The sequence below is a fragment of the Cervus canadensis genome, chromosome 3 (genome assembly GCF_019320065.1).
Source record: "Cervus canadensis isolate Bull #8, Minnesota chromosome 3, ASM1932006v1, whole genome shotgun sequence".
In the NCBI taxonomy this organism is placed as follows: Eukaryota; Metazoa; Chordata; class Mammalia; order Artiodactyla; family Cervidae; genus Cervus; species Cervus canadensis.
The window spans coordinates 62,143,191-62,163,172 of NC_057388.1; the positions used below are offsets into that span (position 1 = coordinate 62,143,191).

Consider the following 19,982-nt stretch of genomic DNA (forward strand, 5'->3'; position numbering starts at 1 on the left):
GACAAGTTTGCACGTCTCCCATCAGTGTTAACGTTTGCAAATTTCACTTTTGAGTTATGAACAAACTTCTCAGAAGGCAGCCTTCTGAGAAGGCTTCTGTTGGGAATCTAAATATTCATGAGCACATGGGGTCACATGATTGAATGTACTTTATTCAGTGTGAAACTTATTTATAGCATCGTTATGCCTTATGTAGACCTCCATTTAAAACGTTAAAAAAAAAAACATTTTACTGGGAAATGTATTAGCTAGCAAGTTATCAATTCCCTGACAGGTCATCACAGCGTTAACAGCGTACCATGTACACCGCCAAGAAGAGATTTAAGGGCAGGAAGAAAACCTTAGATTTTTTAAAAGTCCATATCGAAGTATATGCTCTGTTGTAAAAAGTTTGATTGTTTTGAGCTGCTTTTCATCCGGGAGCACGTGTCACGTGTTAACAGGAGTTTCACGGGGGAGCACGTGTTCCAACAGGCGTCTCCATCGTCGTGTTTTTGAAGCAGCTGCCTCTGGTTGCAGACGCTGGGCTAGCACTTCTAGCGGGACGGGCCTGAGCTCGCAGCGGCCGGGACCGAGCTGGCAGCACCAGCAGGCAATGCGTCACCTCTAGGTGAGCTCTCAGGCCTGCCCGCGCGGTGGCTTGGCCACTCTGCGGGGGCAGGGACTGCCCTTCCCGACTGCCCAGGGCCACTTTCTGTGCGCAGCCTCTGCCGGCCGCCCGCGCCCGCCTCGCTCGCCCGGGCCGCGCCTCGGCCTTTTCGCGCAGGCCGCGGAGGTTCTGGGCGCGGCCGTCGCTACGATCGGACAGTTCGCGTTCCCGGCCCGCGCGGCGGCTGTACCTTCCCTGCAGCGGGTGAAGTTGCGGGCGCCGCGCCCTCCGGGCCCGGCGCCCCCCAACCTCCGAGTTCCCGCCCGCGCGCTCCCGGCGCACCGGACTCCGGCTCTGGCCCCCCAATACCGCGAGGTCTGCACACCGGGCGACCAAGTAAGTCCCAGCGGCAGGGAAGGGTCGCGCGGGGCACACGTTTTCTGGGGGTCCTGGGGGGCCGCGGCGGAGGAGGCGCAGAGAGGCGGCGTCCTGCGAGCGGGCAGAATTCAAAGCTGCGCTGGAAGAGCTCCGGGTGGAGCAAGGGGGAGAAACCCGGGGTTTGTGGAACGCCACGAAAGTTCAGGGGGGTGAACTTCAGCGATAGGGGAATCGTTTATCCCACGGTGCTCCAGACAGAGCGTCTCAGTCTTGCCTGCACCGTAGAATCAGCTGGGGTGCTTGTAAAGTTCAGATGCCCAGGCTGGATCCATCAGAACCCCTGGGGGAGTGGAGGGGGCGGGGGTCTGTATCGTTTACACTTCTCAACTGATTCCACTGTGTGGGCAGGGTTGAGCACCAACGACCAAAGAGTGGTTGCCAAGAGAGGGTGGAAAGGCGGGCAGGGGCTTTGATAAGAGTCCAGCCTGCAGACAGATCCGGCTGTACCCAGTGCCCCGCGTGGCCCTGGGGAAGGGGCAGTGGCCCTCCCTCCGGTTTCCCGAGACACAGAGAAGGGAAATGAGACAAGACTTGGCAGCGTCACCGGAATACTGCCTCAGCTATGCACACAGTCTTTTGGCACATTGTGAAACACAGAAGCTTTGCCAGATCATGATGCCTCGTTGGTTCTGCTTTCTGGGAAATGCCTCTGTTACTGTCATTTAAAGTTAAGTGAAGGGAATCCAGTAAACCCATTGACAACTCCTGGGATTGCTGCTTTAAGGGTGAAGCTAGGTGTGCTTGCTGCAGGGTCGGGTTTGTTCCTGCTAAAAGCCCCCTATCTGAGATTTCCCATATCCAAGGAAGAGTAACTCTACCCTGGATATTAGGAGTGCACACGAATTTACCCTCTTCTCAACTTAGGGTATATGCTGCGGGCAGATAGCTCTAATGTCAGCAACCAGGCCCCCTGGACAAGGCACAGATTTCTACTGCATGTGTGGGGCAGATAAGAAAGGTGGATTTGAAACAAACAACAGCCTAGGAGAAGAGAGGGCTTCCAGAGGGTCCAAGAAGAGTGAATTGTGGTTTTGCATAATGAAGAAATTTAAGTTCAAGCTTTGGAGCCCATCAAACCTGGGCCCAAATTCAGATTCTGTCACTTCTGTGATACTTGCATGATCTCCCTGAACCCCTGTTTTCTTTCTTGTGAAATGGGGGAAAAATAGCTCTGTCCTGAATGAGGTAATGTGTATCAAATGCCTGGCAGGCTGGGTTGCTGCTCCGTTGGTAGCAGTTAGTAGCCACTGCAGTGGTGATCTGTGTTCAACAGTTGTTTAATTAGTACAGCCACAGTGAAGAGAGTGTCCAGCGGTTGTCTCCCTTGAAACTCCTTTCCCTTTTTCTTTTCCTGCCCAGGAGAGGGGCTTGTACTCCTCCTCCTCGGTCACTGTGTACTTTGAGGTCTGGAATTTCAGGCCACCAGCCTGCCGCTCAGTAAGGCTTATTAATGGCTTTGGAATACAGTTTTACTCCATGTGATAGGAATGACAAAGTGGTCCTTAAGTTTGAGACTTCCTCTATTCCATTGCAATATATATATATACACACACACACATGCATATGTGTATACACATATATACACATGAGCTCCCCTGTAGCTGGGCTGTTTACAGGGTTTCAGAATTGACATGGGCACATACACGTGACTTTCGTGCTGTCAGCATCCTTGGGCTGTGCCCCTGTTGTACCTGTTTTGCTACTGACTCTTGGCCTAGGGACAATGAATCCTTCTTAGATGACCAAGAAGTCAGGAATTTGGGGAAGGGAAAACCTACATCCTGCAGCTGTCAGTGGGGGCATCCTGAATCTTTCACGTTGGTTCCACTGTGTGTGTCACTGGTGATCCTCTTGACAGTAACAGCAACACTGTTTATTTTAGATTAAACAGTAGAAATACTTTAAATAGTGATTTGATGTTGATATAAAAATCAAGTGCTTTTACAGCACTATCCCTGATACTTGCCTAATGAGACTCTTAAATTCTTGTCTCCTTTTATTAAAAAAAAGTTCAATATTTATTCAGTATCTAAGACTTAAATTTAGGATTTGAAGTTTGAATCACCAGCTCCTTCTATGATTCTTCTTTTTTGGGGGTTTGAGGCAAGGTGAAATTTAAAAAGATAAGGTTTATACTTTTGCTAATTTTTTTGTCATGTAGAAGCTTTTAGGTCTACTGCAGGTTTCTGAAAGTCCTATTTTCTTTTATCTTTGGGCAGAGTCAGTTGAGTCTCATACAAAGGGCTTCCTTTCATCCATCTATAGAGTCCAAAGTTGGAAGGAAGGAAGGTTGTTTCAAGGAAAACTCTGTGGTGTGTCAAATACTCAGTGACAAGTGTTTTCCCCTGCCCCCCAAACTTGACTCTTGTAGTAAAAGGTGAGTAATCACTTCCATTTCAATTAATTGATGTATTTTACCCAGTGCTGGAAAGTTTGTCAAAGCAAGACTTTATGGGTTGAATTCTTCTTCTGTTTTATCTAAAACCCACCACAGACCAAACTGTGGGCACAGATTTTAACGCAGAGTTGGCCAGGACAAGCTTGCCACCCTCTCTCCTCCCCTTAGTCATCCTCCCTGCCTCTGGAGCTGTTGAGTCTGGAATGCTGTTACTCTGTGGCGATCTTTCCTTGGCCCTCTGAAGGGGCAAGATGCCCTAACAAGGGATCTGCTTCTATAGAACCAGCAAGGCAATTTTGTGTTATACTTCACTTAGAGTGCTCTCTAGTAACCTGTTGCTTTGTTATTTGTTTTGCTGAGTAGTCATTTTCCTTTAAACTATATTTTGGGGTTTCAATTCAATTTCAGCGGCTCTGAGTTCCACTGGCCCAGCCAATTCACTGAAAAAGACCCTGATGCTGGGAAAGATCGAAGGCAAAGGAAGAACAGGGCGGCAGAAGATGAAATGGTTAGATAGAATCACCAACTCAATGGACATGAGTTTGAGCAAACTCCAGGAGACAGTGGAGGACAGGAAAGCCTAGTGTGCTGCAGTCCATGGGGTCATAAAGAGGTGGATGTATTTTACATCCATCAACATCATCAGTTCAGTTCATCAGCAACATCAGTTCAGTTCAGTTGCTCAGTCATGACCGACTCTTTGTGACCTCATGGACTGCAGCACACTAGGCTTTCCTATCCATCACCAACTCCCAGAGCTTGCTCAAACTCATGTCCATTGACTCAGTGATGCCATCCAACCATCTCATTCTCTGTTGTCCCCTTCTCCTGCCTTCAGTCTTTCCCAGCATCAGGGTCTTTTCCAATGAGTCAGTTCTTCGCATCAGGTGGCCAAAGTATTGGAGTTCAGCTTCAACATCAGTCCTTCCAATGAATATTCAGGACTGATTTCCTTTAGGATGGACTGGTTGGATCTCCTTGCAGTCCAAGGGACTCTCAAGAGTCTTCTCCAACACCACAGTTCAAAAGTTCTTCGGTGCTCAGCTTTCTTTATGGTCCAGCTCTCACATCCATACATGACTACTGGAAAAACCGTAGCTTTGACTAGACAGACCTTTGTCGGCCAAGTAATGTCTCTGCTTTTTAAAATACTGTCTAGGTTGGTCATAGTTTTTCTTCCAAGGAGCAAGTGTTCTTTTAATTTCATGGCTTCAGTCACCATCTGCAGTGATTTTGTAGCCCAAAAAAATAAAGTCTCTCACTGTTTCTATTGTTTCCTCATCTATTTGCCATGAAGTGATGGGATCGGATGCCATGATCTTAGTTTTTTAATGTTGAGTTTTAAGCCAACTTTTTCTCTCTCCTCTTTCACCTTCATCAAGAGGCTCTTTAATTTTTCATCACTTTCTGCCATAAGGGTGGTGTCATCTGCATATCTGAGGTTATTGATATTTCTCCCGGCAATCTTGATTCCAGCTTATGCTTTATCCAGCTGGGCATTTTGCATGATGTACTCTGCATGTAAGTTAAATAAACAGGGTGACAATACACAGCCTTGATGTACTCCTTTCTCAATTTGGAACCAGTCTGTTGTTCCATGTCCAGTTCTAACTGTTGCTTCTTGATCTGCATACAGATTTCTCAGAAGGCACGTAAGGTGGTCTGGTATTCCCATCTATTGAAGAATTTTCCAGTTTGTTGTGATCAAAGGCTTTGGCATAATCAATAAAGCAAGCAACAACATAGTTTCCTATCAAACTAATGAATGGGTCAACATGAGGGTCTAGGTAATTTGCAAAGTGAGCACCAGCTGTTGGTTGGTTACTATTTTAATAAAACGTGAAAAGTCACCGTCACTACATCTTTGTATATCTCACTATATCTTTGTTGCTATTGGCCCTTCTCTATGTCATCTCCATGATACAGGTTAGGGACAGAAAATAGTTGCGGGGATGGAGCGACTTGGTAGATACTTTCAGAGTCACGCTTAGCTGAGTAGGGCAGTCACATACTGCTGAGGAAAGGAAAACCTTTCCATGGTAGAAGAGCAGGGAGCAGATGATGATTTACATGAGAAAATATTTGTGTTCTAATTCCCAAAAGATAAAAGTCTAATGACTAAGAACTCCTCATGCTTCATTTTAACACATTCCCCAATTGCTATCAGTGACCCCAAACCACGCCTTCTAGAAGGAACCAGGTGGAAAGCTAGGCTTTTCTTTGGGCATATCCTAACTCCTTGTTATTCAGGACAGCAGGCCCCTTCATGGAGTGAGCCATTCCTGGACTTCACTTAACAAGGCTAGTGTCGTTTACATTTAATATGAATTCAAGCACGTGGATGATTTCAAGTGAAGTTACAAGATCTATGACAAATACTAGACAGTCAGGATTTGAAGAGACTGTGAGTTTTGGTGTCAGAACTAGGATCAAGCTCCCACTTCATTCATTAACTAACAATGTGACCTCGTCCAAGATTTAATTCTTCCAACCTTATGTCCTCGTCTGTATGAAATAGTTCTTTCTTTAGAGAGTGGTTTTGAGTATTTGCTAAGATAGTTGCTGTGAAGTGCTCAGTGTCCCACCTGGCTTCCAGGAAATGGTGGTTAAGATGATAATAACAAGTATGATGATTTGGTTCAAGTGCTGTCTTGCCATCTCCTAGTTGTCTGGCTTTGAATTAGCTACTTAATCCTCAGGAGCCTCAGTTTTTACATCTGTGAGAAGGGGATAACTCTATCAATCTGGAAGGATTGGCTTGAGGCTTTGATGAAATGAAGTGAAATAAAGATGTGTCTGATCTCCTAAACCTTAAATAATGATAGCAAACGCTTACATAGGTTTACTCTCTGCAACACTAGTTGAAGGACTTTAGGTTTCTGGTTTTTTTTTTAGCTCATTTAATCTTCCCAACAACCTCATATTGTAGTTACTGTTTCTCCTATTTTACAGAGGAGACAGCTAAGGCTCAGTGAGATTAAATAACCAGCCCAAAGTCAACAGATTGTTAGTGCTGCACTCAGGATTTAGAACAGAAATCCAGGTTCTAACCACTCAGAACTCAGTGAGTGCCCCTCCCTCTCTGCCCACCTCCCCACCCCCACGCCTGCCTCCTGGAATAGACCCACAGATATGCTTGTGCTCTCTGTAGCGTGGTGCTCCTGGATACAAGGCCCTTGCAAAGAACTGCCTGCCTCTGCCTGCTGATGGAGTGAACATGGGAACCCCCCTCCGCCTCCATTTATAACCTTTAAACCTCAACCATTGCTTTCACTGGATGATCTAATACGCACTGGGGGTGGTGATACTGGTATTGACTGACGTTATTAGAATGAATTACGATGTTTATTTTGGAATAAGTGTCGATCATCTCAGAGTACTGAGATTGTTAACCTAGCTGTAATAAAACACAGACATTCTGTGTTTCTAAACATATTCTAAAACATTCACCCAGACAGGTGTGCTGAGTATTTGAGAAAACAGAAACCAGGCCTGGAATTTCCCAGGATGGGGACCCAGGTGGACATGACAGTGTTTAAAGGGCATTCCATCAAAAAGACAGTGGCCTGTGCCAGGCCCACTACCTTTTAAGAAATTCCTCTTATCACCATTCTACACCCCACCAGCATTTGCATTGTTTGGAGCTCTGGCAGCCTTCCAAGAGGCCTGGGCCAGTGGAACTCGGAGCCTAGAAAAGGGAGTTCTCCATTGAGTGACTTGGGGATGATTTAACATTTCTGATAATGAGCTGGCACTTGTTTTTCTGGATTTCTGAATAAAAAAGAAACTTGCTGGCTTCCCAGCCTGGTGTTGAGGGCTGTCAGAGAACTACTTATAGCTCCTGGCTCCTCCTGGCTCTTCACGTTTCAATTCTGCAACCCATTGATTCAACAGATATTATGAGAAGACCTTGCTGGTGCCAGGCATCTACCAAGTTTTGGGGATACAGCAGTGAATGAATCCCAGGGCCCAGCACCTGGCCAAAGGGAATTTGCCAGCTATTGGGAGAGGAAGGGGTGGTAAACAGAAGTACATAGTTATAAATGGGCTAAGTGCTGTAAGTGAGAACAGTAGAAGGTCATGACACATGTACTGGGATTAAGGGAGTCTGGGATCTGCCCCTCCAAGAGTGAGCCTTTTCAACTAGTTCTTGGGGATGAAGAGAGTAAGGCCACACCAGATGCAAGCAAGAGCATGCTTGAAGGCTCAGAGGTGGAAAGAATGGAGTGTATTGAGAGTGCAATGAGGAAGGCCAAGCAGAGCCTCCTGGGCTGGGAAGGATTTGGAAGTTTATTGCAGAGGGCAGTAGGAGGCTTTGAGGAGTTCCCACCCACACCTTTTCTCAATGTTAGTAATCTATGAGAAAAAGATGATTAATGACCTTTACTTGTTAAGCTTTATAAATGTTGTCTTGGGTTTCCCTGGTGGCTCAGTGGTAAAGAATCCACCTGCCAATACAGGAGACGTGAGTTCAACCCCTTGGTCAGGAAGGTGATCTGGAGAAGGAAAGGGCAACCCGCTCCAGTATTTTTGCCTGGGAAATCCCACAGACAGAGAACCTGGCAGGCTACAGTCCATAGGGTCACAAAGAATCGGACACGACTAGGCAACTAAACAACAAGTAAATTAAGTAAATCTTGTCTTAATGTGCGAGACAACTATGGAGACAAATTACAGTTTTCAATTACTTTTTTTAAATCTTTATTTGGGTGCATTGGGTCTTACCTGTGGCACATGGAATCTTCATTGCATCATGCAGGATCTCTTTGTTGCAGTGCCAGACTCTCGTTGTGGTGTGCGGACTTAGCTGCTCCTTGGCATGTGGATAATAGTTCCCTGACCAGGGATCGAACCCGTGTTCATTGCAAGGCAGATTCTTAACCCCTGGACCACCAGGGAAGTCCCTATGGTTTTCAGTTTCTAATGAAGGAACTGAGTCTCAGAACAGAGAAAAGATGGCAGAACCAGGACTCAGAGACTGGTCTGCCTGGCCCACAGCACCTGCTCCATGGTTTTCAGGAGCAGATGTGTGTAAATGCATGCCAGCCAGCCAGGTACCAGCACCATTCAGCAGGAACCTCTGTGGATGCACATGGGTGGAGCTAGCTAGTACCCCCTAGCTCCCTTAGGAACAGGAACAAAAGGTTCCCAAAAGGGGAGGCAGGATGGCAGTGTGGGTGCCAGAGTGTCAGAGTCTGTGGGTAAAAATTCTGGGAACCCCCTGGCTCAGGGGAGAAGTTTTGAGTGGTAGTTCATGCTAGTCTGATTCTCTCTGGCTTTAGCCCCAAAGCCCTGAAAGAGGTACTTTCTTCACTCTGTTCATCTACTGGAATTTGCATATACTTAAAAAACTGGAGTGTTTAGAAAAACAAATTCTTTCCGTGGAGCTTCCAGGTACAGGAAAAGCCTCTTGTTTTGGGGCATCTGCGTTACCCCCTTTATCCTCACCCCTGTGTGGCTGTCGTGAGGTCATGGAGTGAGAGGTCACAGCAGGTCAGGTGTATCTGGGCTGGCAAGGAGGACCTGCTTCCTGAGATAGGCCCTCGCTGGGCGGGGGCCCAGGGCGTGCCACCTCTCAGAAGAACCCGGCATCTCCTCGGCCTCTCGATGGCCCTTGGGGTCTCCTCCCATACATCCCAGGTACTATCTGGCTAAGCTTCAGGTAGATTTGCGTCCCAGACAGTAAAAGTCTCCAGCTAAGCATTTTGGCCAACAGTCATCTGAGTGTTTGTTTGTTCAAGACCAGGTTTCACATCAAGCCTCCAAGGTGACTAACATATTTTGTTCTTACAAAGTGCCTTTTATTTGAGAAGCTCCAGATACGTTCTGTGTCATCCTCATTGCCATCTCCTAATGTTCTCTGGCTTCCAGACCCACCCCTTCTGTAGAACTTTCTCTGGTATAAGCACCTAAACCCACTTATAGGGTTCCAGATCTGGGTTTCTGATTCAAGACTGTTATCTTTTGTTGGCTTCCTTTATTAAGATATTTTAATTCAGTGGGCCCTCAGAGATACGTACCAGCAGAGGGTTTTGGGAACTTTGTTTTTCAAAGCCTAGATAAAAACAGGAAAATGTCCACTAACAATTGTATATCAACCCCATAAGGCATGAGCTTCCCAGGTGGTGCTAGTGGTAAAGAACCCACCTGCCAATGCAGGAGACATAAGAGAAATGGGTTCAGTCCCTTGATTGGCAAGATCCCCTGGAGGAGGGCATGGCAACCCACTCCAGTATTCTTGCCTGGAGAATCCCATGGACAGAGGAGCCTGGTGGGCTTCAGTCCATGGTGGTCACAGAGAGTCAGATAAGACTGAAGCGACTCGGCACAGCACACCCATAATAAGGCACAATGGAGGACATTGTCACAAAACAGTGGGTGATTGTGTACCAAGAGAGTGCTTGGAAATTGAGAGCTGTACTTCGGTTACACTTTTTAAGGCAGCTGCTCAGGGAAAAGTCTTAGAGCAATAGAAAATTTTGGTGCCTGCAGATCTGAATTTATCTACTAATGAACTTTCCCGGTGACACTCCTAAGTGAGTCTGTGAATTCTGGAAATCTACATATTTGTTCAGTGATCGTTAATGGAGCATCTGTTATAAGCAGTATACTGTGCTAGATTCATTCATTCAACTTTTTTTTAAATCTAGCATCCTCTCTGTGCTGGAGATATAGGGACTAACCATATGGACACCATCCCTCATAGTCAAATGCTGGGCCTCAAAGATGAATCAATCCAAAGCTCCAACTTACACCACCATCTCCTTGGTCATGATAAATGCTTGTAATGTGACCAGTGTTGTGCTAAATGCCGTCTAAGTATTCACTCACTGAATCCTCACACCAGTCCTAGAAAGTAGGTGTTATAGTCTGCATTTTGTAGACAAGAACATTAGAACATTGAAACACAGAATGCTATGTATTTGTCCAAATCACACAGCTAGTGATTGGAACCAGGTAGTCTGGTTCTGGGCTTCCCTTGTGGCTCAGCTGGTAAAGAATCCGCCTGCAATGTGGGAGACCTGGGTTCAATCCTTGGGTTGGGAAGATCCCCTGGAGAAGGGAAAGGCTACCCACTCCAGTACTCTGGCCTGGAGAATTCCATGGACTGCATAGTTCATGGGGTCGCAAAGAGTCGGACACGACTAAGCCACTTTCACTTTCAGCCTGGTTTTAGTCTTGCCCCTTCACTGCCACCATCAATTGATATGGAGAAAGAATTCAGGAGAAGAAAAAAGTGATGTACCCCATCCTGTAACACAGGTGGGGATAAAATACCATGGGAATTCCCAGTGAGGGGAGAGAGGAGCTTAGGGGAGGACATGGTGAGGTGGGGCGCCTGTGCTTTCCACATTTGATGGACACCAGTCCCTGCTGGGGGTGGGGTGGGGTGAAACTCTTGGCTGCTGAGGGCGTTACTCTAACCAGAAATAAATAAAAGAGCATTAGCCTCAGTGCCTGGAGACCTCAGTGCCAGGGTTCCAGTTCTGGTCTTGGCCTTGCCTAGAGCTTCGGTTTCCTCATCTCTAAAATAGAGGTGTTGGACAGTGTTCTGTTCCACTCCAGAAGTCCACGGTTCCAGGAGGGAAGGGAGAGGCTGACTCTGCACTCTGAGCACAGTTTCTTGACCAGAAGGAGACGCTTGGCTTGGGAATGTTGAGTCAGACATTCGAGTTCCCTGAAGGCCCAGATAGCTGTGAAAGGTGGTTGGTATCCCATGAGTATCCACCCCCAAGTGCTCATGTGCGCTGTGTCGGCATTCCTGCCTTTGTGGTGGCAGGGTGGCAGTGTCTGTGCCTAGAGTTCAGTCTAAGTGGTGCTTTCACAAGCGAGAGAGAGAACGGGAGACTGAGAGATGGAAGGAGAGACGGAGAACGAGACAAAAGACTGAGCGAGACTGACTTTTTCTATCTGTGAAGTTCTGAGAGATTACATGCATTCAGATACTTAAAGTAAATGAATGTTAATAGAATTTAAAAGCTTCAAATAATGACTGTAGCCTCAACTGTCTGCTAAATTTTCTCTGGAGGGGGCTGTTAGTAGTTTTCAGGTATGGCAGAGGCATGAAGTACTAGGCCGGTTTTCCAGGTTAATAAATTGGAAACAAAACAAGAAAAATGAATAACCCCCCGGAAACCCCATGCTCATGAGAAATAGAGTTCCGTGTAGACCCAGTGAAGAATGGCAGCTTGGGTTTGTCTAGTTTCTGTAAGCATAATTGAGCTGATGTTTCTGTGGCTTATGCAGCAGAGAAAGTAGGACTCTGTTTGACCCATATTGTGTGTTCTCTGTGCAGTTGTATCAGTACTGTATAAAATTGTGCTTGGTCTTAGCTTGCTGTTCAATTGCTGATGGAAGGTATTGGTCCACCCACCTCCCTGTTGGGCAGCTTGAAGTATGGTAGAGCCTTACTGTCCATAGCATCTATGTCAGCACACAGGGTATAATTGTCTTCTGCACTGTGAGACTGGGCTGAGGAGGCCCTGGGTCCTGTTCAAATGAACCACACTCCAGAGAGAAGTCATTTCCTTGAGGAGAATCGAGCTTGATCCTCAGTGTTTATGGTTGTGTGTCTTCAGGTTGTGCGGGGGTTTACGATCAAGTTGGCAGAACCTTTTTTTTTTTAATTGAAAGATAATTGCTTTATAGAACTTTGCTGTTTTCTGTCAAACCTCAACATGAATCAGCCACAGGTATACATATATCCTCTCCCTTTTGAGCCTCCCTCCCATCTCCCGCCCCATCCCACCCTTCTAGATTGATACAGAGCCCCTGTTTGAGTTTCCTGAGCCGTATAGCAGATTCCCATTGGCTATCTATTTTACATATGGTAATATAAGTTTCCATGTTACTCTTTCTGTACATCATCTCACCCTCTCCTCCCGTCTCCCCTTGTCCATAAATCTATTCTCTATGTCTCTTTCTCCATTGTTGCCCTGTAAATAAGTTCTTCAGTACCATTTTTCTAGATTCTGTATATATGCATTAGAATACAGTATTTATCTTTCTCTTTATGACTCACTTCACTCTGTATAATAGGTTCAAGGTTCATCCACCTCATTAGAACTGACTCAAATGCATTCCTTTTTATGGCTGAGTAATATTCCATTGTGTATATGTACCACAACTTCTTTATCCATTCATCTGTCAATGGACATCTAGGTTGCTTCCATGTTCTAGCTATTGTAAGTAGTGTTGCAATGAACAATGGGATACATGTGTCTCTTTCAATTTTGGTTTCCTCAGGGTATATGTCTAGGAGTGAGATTGCTGGGTCATATGGTGGTTTTATTCTTGTGTTTTAAGGAATCTCCATACTGTCTTCCATAGTGGCTGTATCAGTTTACATTCCCACCAACAGTGCAAGAGCATTCCCTTTTCTCCACATCCTCTCCAGCATTTATTGTTTGTAGACTTTTTGATGATGGCTCATTCTGACTGGTGTGAGGTGTATTTCATTGTAGTTTTGATTTGCATTTCTCTAATAATGAGCGATGTTGAGCATCTTTTCATGTGTTTGTTAGCCATCTGTATGTCTTCTTTGACGAAATGTCTGTTTAGGTCTTTTCCCCACTTTTTGATTGGGTTGTTTGTTTTTTCTGGTATTGTTGTATGGGCTGCTTGTATATTTTGGAAATAATCCTTTGTCAGTTGTTTCATTTGCTATTATTTTCTCCCATTCTGAGGGTTGTCTTTTCACCTTGCTTATAGTTTCCTTTGATATGCAAAAATTTTTAAGTTTAATCAGATCCCACTTGTTTACTTTTGTTTTTATTTCCATTACTCTAGGAGGTGGGTCATAGAGGATCTTTCTTTGATTTATGTCTTTGAGTGTTCTGCCTGTTTTCCTCTAAGAGTTTTATAGTTTCTGGTCTTACATTTAGGTCTTTAATCCATTTTGAGTTTATCTATGTGTATGGTGTTAGGAGGTTTTCTAATTTCATTCTTTTACATGTAGCTGTCCTGTTTTCCCAGCGCCATTTATTAAAGAGGCTGTCTTTGCCCCATTGTGTATTCTTGCCTCCTTTGTCAAAAATAAGGTACCCATAGGTGCATGGGTTTATTTCTGGGCTTTCTATCTTGTTCCATTGGTCTATATTTCTGTTTTTGTGCCAGTACCATACTATCTTGCTGATTGTAGCTTTGTAGTATAATCTGAAGTCAGGAAGGTTGATTCCTCCAGCTCCATTCTTCTTTCTCAAGACTGCTTTGGCTTTTTGGGTTCTTTTGTGTTTCCATATGAATTGTGAAATTTTTTGTTCTAGGTCTGTGAAAAATGCCATTGGTAATTTGGTAGGGATTGCAATGAATCTGTAGATTGCATTTGGTAGTATAGTCATTGTCACAATATTGATTCTTCCTACCTAGGAACATGGAATATCTCTCCATCGGTTTATGTCATCTTTGATTTCTTTTATTAGTGTCTTATAATTTTTTGTGTACAGTTCTTTTTTATCCTTAGGTAAGTTTATTCCATTTTGTTGCAATGGTGAATGGTATTGATTCCTTAATTTCTCTTTGTGATTTTTCATTGTTTGTATATAGAAACACAAGTGATTTCTGTGTATTGATTTTGTATCCTGAAACTTTGCCAAACTCACTGATTAGCTCTAGTAATTTTCTGATACTATCTTTAGGGTTTTCAATGTGCAGTGTCATATCATCTGCAAACAGTGAGAGCTTTATTTCTTCTTTTCTGATCTGGAGTCCTTTTATTTCTTTTTCTTCTCTGATTGCTATAGCTAGAACTTCCAGAACTATGTTGAATAATAGTGGTGGAAGTGGACACCCCTTGTCTTGTTCCTGACCTTAGGGGGAATGCTTTTAGTTTTTCACCATTGAGAATGTTTGCTGTAGACTTATCATACATAGCCTTTACTATGTTGAGACAGGTTCCTTCTATGACATTTTTTGAAGAGTTTTAATCATAAATGGGTGTTGAATTTTGTAAAAGGCTTCTTCTGCATCTATGGAGATTATCATATGGTTTTTATCTTTCAATTTGTTAATATGGTGTATCACATTGATTGATTTGTGTATATTGAAGAGTCCTTGCATCCCTGGAATAAACCCAACTTGATTATGGTGTATGAGCTTTTTGAGGTGTTGCTGAATTTTGTTTGCTAAAATTTTGTTGAGGATTTTTGCATCTATGTTCATCAGATATTGGCCAGTAGTTTTTTGGTGTGTGTGTTTTCTTTGGTTTTGGTATCACAGTGATGGTGGCCTTGTAGAATGGGTTTGAAAGTGTTCCTTCCTCTGCAATTTTTTTGGAAGTGTTTTAGAAGGATAGGCATTAGCTCTTCTCTAAATGTTTGATAGAATTCTCCTGTGAAGCCATCCAGTCCTGGGCTTTTGTTTTTTGGGAGGTGTTTGACCACAGCTTCAATTTCAGTGCTTGTAATTGGGTTGTTCATAATTTCTATTTCTTTCTGGTTCATTCTTGGAAGATTGAACTTTTCTAGGAATCAGTCCATCTCTTCCAGGTTATCCATTTTATTGGATAATAATAGTTCATAATAGTTCATGATAGTCTCTTATAATCCTTTGTATTTCTGCATTGTTTGTTGTAACCTCTCCTTTTTAATTTTGTTGATTTGATTCTTTTTCTTTTTCTTTTTTTTTGATGAGTCTGGCTAATGGTTTGTCAATTTTGTTTGTCTTCTCAAAGAACCAGCTTTTAGTTTTATTAATCTTTACTATTGTTTCTTTCATTTCTTTTTCATTTATTTCTGCTCAGATCTTTGTGACTTATTTCCTTCTACTAATTTTGGGTGTTTTTTGTTCTTTTTCCAGTTGTTTTAGGTGTAAAGTTAGGTTGTCTATTCAATGTTTTTCTTGTTTCTTGAGGTAGGATTGTATTACTATAAACTTCCTTCTTAGAACTGCTTTTGCTGCATCCCATAGGTTTATAGTTGTCATGTTTTCATTGTCATTTGTTTCTAGAAATCTTTTGATTTCCCTTTTAATTTATTCAGTAATCTGTTGGTTACTTAAAACTGTGTTGTTTAATCTCCATGTGTTTGTGTTTGTTACAGTTTTTTTCATGTAATTGATATCTAGTTTGATAGCATTGTGATCGGAGAAGATGCTTGATACAATTTCAATTTTCTTAAATTTACTGAGGCTTGATTTGGGACCCATGATGTGGGCTATCCTGGAGAATGTTTCATGTGCACTTGAGAAGAAGGTATATTCTTCTGCATTTGGATGGAATGTCCTGAAGATATCAGTGAGATCCATCTATCTAATGTATCATTTAAGACTTGTGTTTCCTTATTATTTTTCTGATTTGATGATCTGTCCATTGGTGTGAGTGGGGTGTTAAAGTCTCCTGCTATTATTGTGTTACTGTCAATTTCTTCTTTTATGTCTGTTAGTGTTTGTCTTATATATTGAGGTGCTCCTATGTTGGGTGCATAGATATTTATGATTGTTACGTCTTCCTCTTGGATTGATCCCTTGATCATTATGTAGTGTCCTTCCTTATCTCTTGTAATTTTCTTTAAGGTCTGTTTTTTCTGATATGAGGATTGTTACTCCAGTTTTCTTTTGCTTCCCATTTGCATGGAATATATTTTTCCATCCTCTCACTTTCAGTCTATATGTGTCTTGAGGTCTGAAGTGGGTTTCTTATAGACAACATATATATGGGTCTTGTTTTTGTATCCATTCTGCCAGTCTGTGTCTTTTGGTTGGAGCGTTTAATCCATTTACATTTAAAGTAATTATTGATGTATATGTTCCTATTGCCATTTTCTTAATTGTTTGGGGTTGATTTTGTGGCTCTTTTTCTTCTCTTGTATTTCTTAGCTATATAAGTCCCTTTAACATTTGTTGTAAAGTCGGTTTGGTGGTAATGAATTCTTTTAACTTTTGCTTATCTGAAAGCTATTTATTTCTCCATCAATTTTGAATGAGATCCTTGTTCGGTACAGTAATCTTGGTTGTAGATGTTTTCCTCTCAGTACTTTAAATATATCCTGCCATTCCCTTCTGGCCTGCAGAGTTTCTGCTGAAAGATCAACTGTTAAGCGTATGGGGTTTCCCTTGTATGTTACTTGTTGCTTCTCCCTTGCTGCTTTTAATATTCTTCCTTTGTGTTTAGTCTTTCTTAGTTTGATTAGTATGTGTCTTGGTATGTTTCTCCTTGGGTTTATCCTGTATGGGACTCTTCGTGCCTCTTGTACTTTAGTGACTGTTTCTTTTTCCATGTTGGGGAAATTTTCAACTATAATCTCTTCAAAAATTTTCTCATACCCTTTCTTTTTCTATTTTTCTTCTGGGACCCCTATAATTTGAATGTTGGTGTGTTTGATATGGCCCCAGAGGTCTCTGAGGCTGTTTTCAGTTCTTTTCATTCTTTTTACTTTATTCTGCTCTTGAGAAGTTATTTCCACCATTTTATCTTCCAGCTTACTGATTTGTTCTTCTCCTTCAGATATTCTGCTATTGATTCCTTCTAGAGTATTCTTAATTTCAGTAATTCTGTCGTTTGTGTCCGTATGTTTATTCTTTAATTCTTCTAGGTCTTTGTTAACTGATTCTTGCATTTTCTCCATTTTGTTTTCAAGGTTTTTGATCATCTTTATTACCATTATTCTGAATTCCTTTTCAGGGAGTTCGCCTGTTTCCTCTTCATTTATTTGGACTTCTGTGTTTCTAGTTTGTTCCTTCGTTTGTGCAGTATGTCTCTGCCTTTTCATTATTATTTTTTTTTAACTTATTGTGTTTGAGGTCTCCTTTTCCCAGGCTTCAAGGAAAGTTGATTTCTTTCCTTGAAGAAGGTTGAATTCTATCTTGCTTTTGGTTTCTGCCCTCCTAAGGTTGGTCCAGTGGTTTGTGTGAGCTTCATATAGGGTGAGATTTGTGCTGAGTTTTTGTTTGTTTGTTTTTCCTCTGGTGGACAAGGCGGTGTGAGGTGTGGTTATCCTGTCTGCTGATGATTTGGTTTGTATTTTTGTCTTGTTTGTTGTTTAGATGAGGCATCCTGCACAGGGTGCAACTGGTGGTTGGGTGATGCAGGGTCTTGTATTCAAGTGGTTTCTTTTGTGTGAGTTCTCACTATTTGATACTCCCTAGGGTTAGTTTTCTGGTAGTCTAGGGTCTTGGAATCAGTGCTCCCGCTTCAAAGGCTCAGGGCTTGATCTCTTCAGGAGCTTGCACTCAGTGTCACATTACTGATTGAACAAGGCAGACCCCTCACAAGAAGTCCTCCTCTGGGCCGACCTTGAGGACACCGACCCCATCCCTTGCCTCAGGTGTGGCCTCCTGGCAGAACCTTTTTTAAAAAATTATTTTATTTTGTTTTTGGCTGTGCTGGGTCTTTGCTGCAGCGCGGGCTTTTCTCTAGTTTTGGAGAGTGTGGATGGGCTCTTCTCTAGTTGCCGCATTGCAGTGGCTTCTCCTGCTGTGGAGCTCAGGCTCTGTGGCCCTTGGGCTTCAGTAGTTGTGGCCCCCAGACTCTAGAGCACAGGCTCAGTAGTTGTGGTTCACAGGCCTCGTTGCTCTGCGGCATGTGGGATCTTGCAAGATCAGGGATTGAACCGTATCTCCTGTGTTGGTCGCTGGGTTCTTTACCACTGAGCCACCAGGGAAGCCCCAGCAGAGCCTATTTTTGTTGCCTTTTTGTAATCTGGGGAATGTCATCTCTGAAGTAGACAGGTATCTATTTGAGGTAAGCAGAGAAGGATGGCTTTATTTTACATTATCTTAAATCTGAGTTCAGTAAATAAACAGCAGCGATCAATTCCTATTGTCCAGGAATGTGTAGACAGAATGTTTTATATGTCCACATCATGCATGGCTAATGTGGCTCTGCCAGAGATGGCATTTTCTGGATAGATCCTAGCAATAGGATTTTTTTTTTTTTTAGCAGAAAGAAAGGAAAAATCTAAAGAGGTTTCATTAGTAATGATAGCTGTTTAGGTGGGGAGGAGATATTGATGGAAAGTATAAGGTATCTTTGACATCATTCATCAGATGAAAACATCACTCAGGGTCAGAATGTTACACAGAAGGAATCTGAGTCCATGTTATTTTAAAGTGTTCAGTGGCTTGGATTAATTACATGAAAGGAAAAATAAGACAAAGGAAATGAGACTTGTGGTAATTATGGATCAGTTTTTTCCAGTGTGTTGCTTAAGGTTAAACAGTTTTAAGGTTTAAAAATATCTACTTGAAAGTCAGTTCTGTTGACTCTTTTGCTTCATTTTGTTTTTGTAGGGCTTGATTTTTCATCTTACATGCCTTGTCTCAAACCAGGTTCAGTAGTAATAACGTAAGTTGACAGGCTCTTACTAAATTGATAACAAAAATGTTCCCATCCACAAACCCATCAAGTCTGACTATGATATTTCACCAAACCAAGAGGAGCATTCTGTTTATTGACAGGTGCACAGAAGGAGTCATACTATTCCATCTGAGTGTGTTTGATTTTAGTGGATTGTCATTTAGTTTAATGGAGACTGAGCATTTTTCCCTAAGAGGGTGAGCTGAAACTCAAAGTTCATTAAAAAATGGTGATTGCTGGGAGTGTTTCATTAACCTGCCTCAAGGTTTCCTAAGATGCCCTGATGATTAAAAAGGCTTATTTAAAGTTTAAATAACTTTAAATTATGCAAGTATATATTCTTATAAAAAAGTAAAATGTTATGAATAAAAGTACTATACCAATCCTTTATGCGCTTGCCTGTCAGGAAGTACTGTCTCTTCTCATAAAGTATGTCTCTTTCCAGTTGTTTTTCTTTGCATTTATGTTCACAGATGTATGCTTGTAGAAAATATATAATGTTTTGCATGTCTATAGGGCAAATGATATGGGCAAATTATGTTATTGTACTGTTTCTGCAGCTTGCATTTTTCAAATGACAGTATGTCTTGAAGGTCTTTCTTTCAATACATGGAGCTCCACCACATTCTTTTTTTTTTTTTTTGATCACTAATCATGTCTTTTTATCTTTTATGGTTCCTAGCCAATGACTCTGACAGAAGTGGTGGTGGTGAACTGGGTTGAGTGGCTGAGGTTTTTCTGATGTGGGGCAAGTAGCTGTGTGGAGTGAGGTGGGTGCAGGACCTCAACAAGCAGACACAGCCAGTCCAGTACAAAAGAGAATGTGTGGCTTACTGTATGCCTCCCCGCCTCTTTAAATAAATTAGTATTTTCTTGTATAGATTACTTTTAAGTCTGAGGTAGGTGGGAAATGATGCTGAATTTTAATTTAATTCTAAAATCGGTTTTATGGCATCTGAAGAAAAAAGTTGTAGTGGTTTTATCTTTTTTATTTTTTTTTTTACAATATTTATTTCTGGCTATGCTGGGGCTTTGTGGCTGCACACAGGCTTTCTCTAGTTGAGGCAAGCAGGGGATATTCTCTAGTTGTGCTGTGCAGGCTTCTCATTGCAGTGGCCTCTGCTGCAGAGCACGGGCTCCAGGCGAGTGGGCTTCCAGAGTTGTGGCCCTTAGGTTCAGTAGTTGTGGAGCCCAGGCCCAGCCACGCTGCCGAATGTGGGATCTTCCCCAGCCAGGGGTCAGACCTGTGTCCCCAGCATTGGCAG

The 19,982-nt window shown here is 42.8% G+C and overlaps 1 protein-coding gene across 7 annotated transcripts in view; it reads left to right on the plus strand.

Annotated features, from left to right (window-relative positions):
• The first annotated feature begins 434 nt into the window (after positions 1–434).
• The window catches only part of NOD1 (nucleotide binding oligomerization domain containing 1), an 87,769-nt gene continuing 68,221 nt past the window's right edge, over positions 435–19,982 (plus strand). The window contains exons 1-2 of one of the 7 annotated variants that reach the window (XM_043463276.1): positions 447–985; positions 3,247–3,404. The gene's annotated coding sequence lies outside the window, so the exon portion shown is untranslated. Of the gene's footprint in view, positions 986–3,246; positions 3,405–19,982 lie in introns of all 7 variants that reach the window. The other 6 variants (XM_043463284.1, XM_043463279.1, XM_043463277.1 and 3 more) reach the window with 6 other exon arrangements.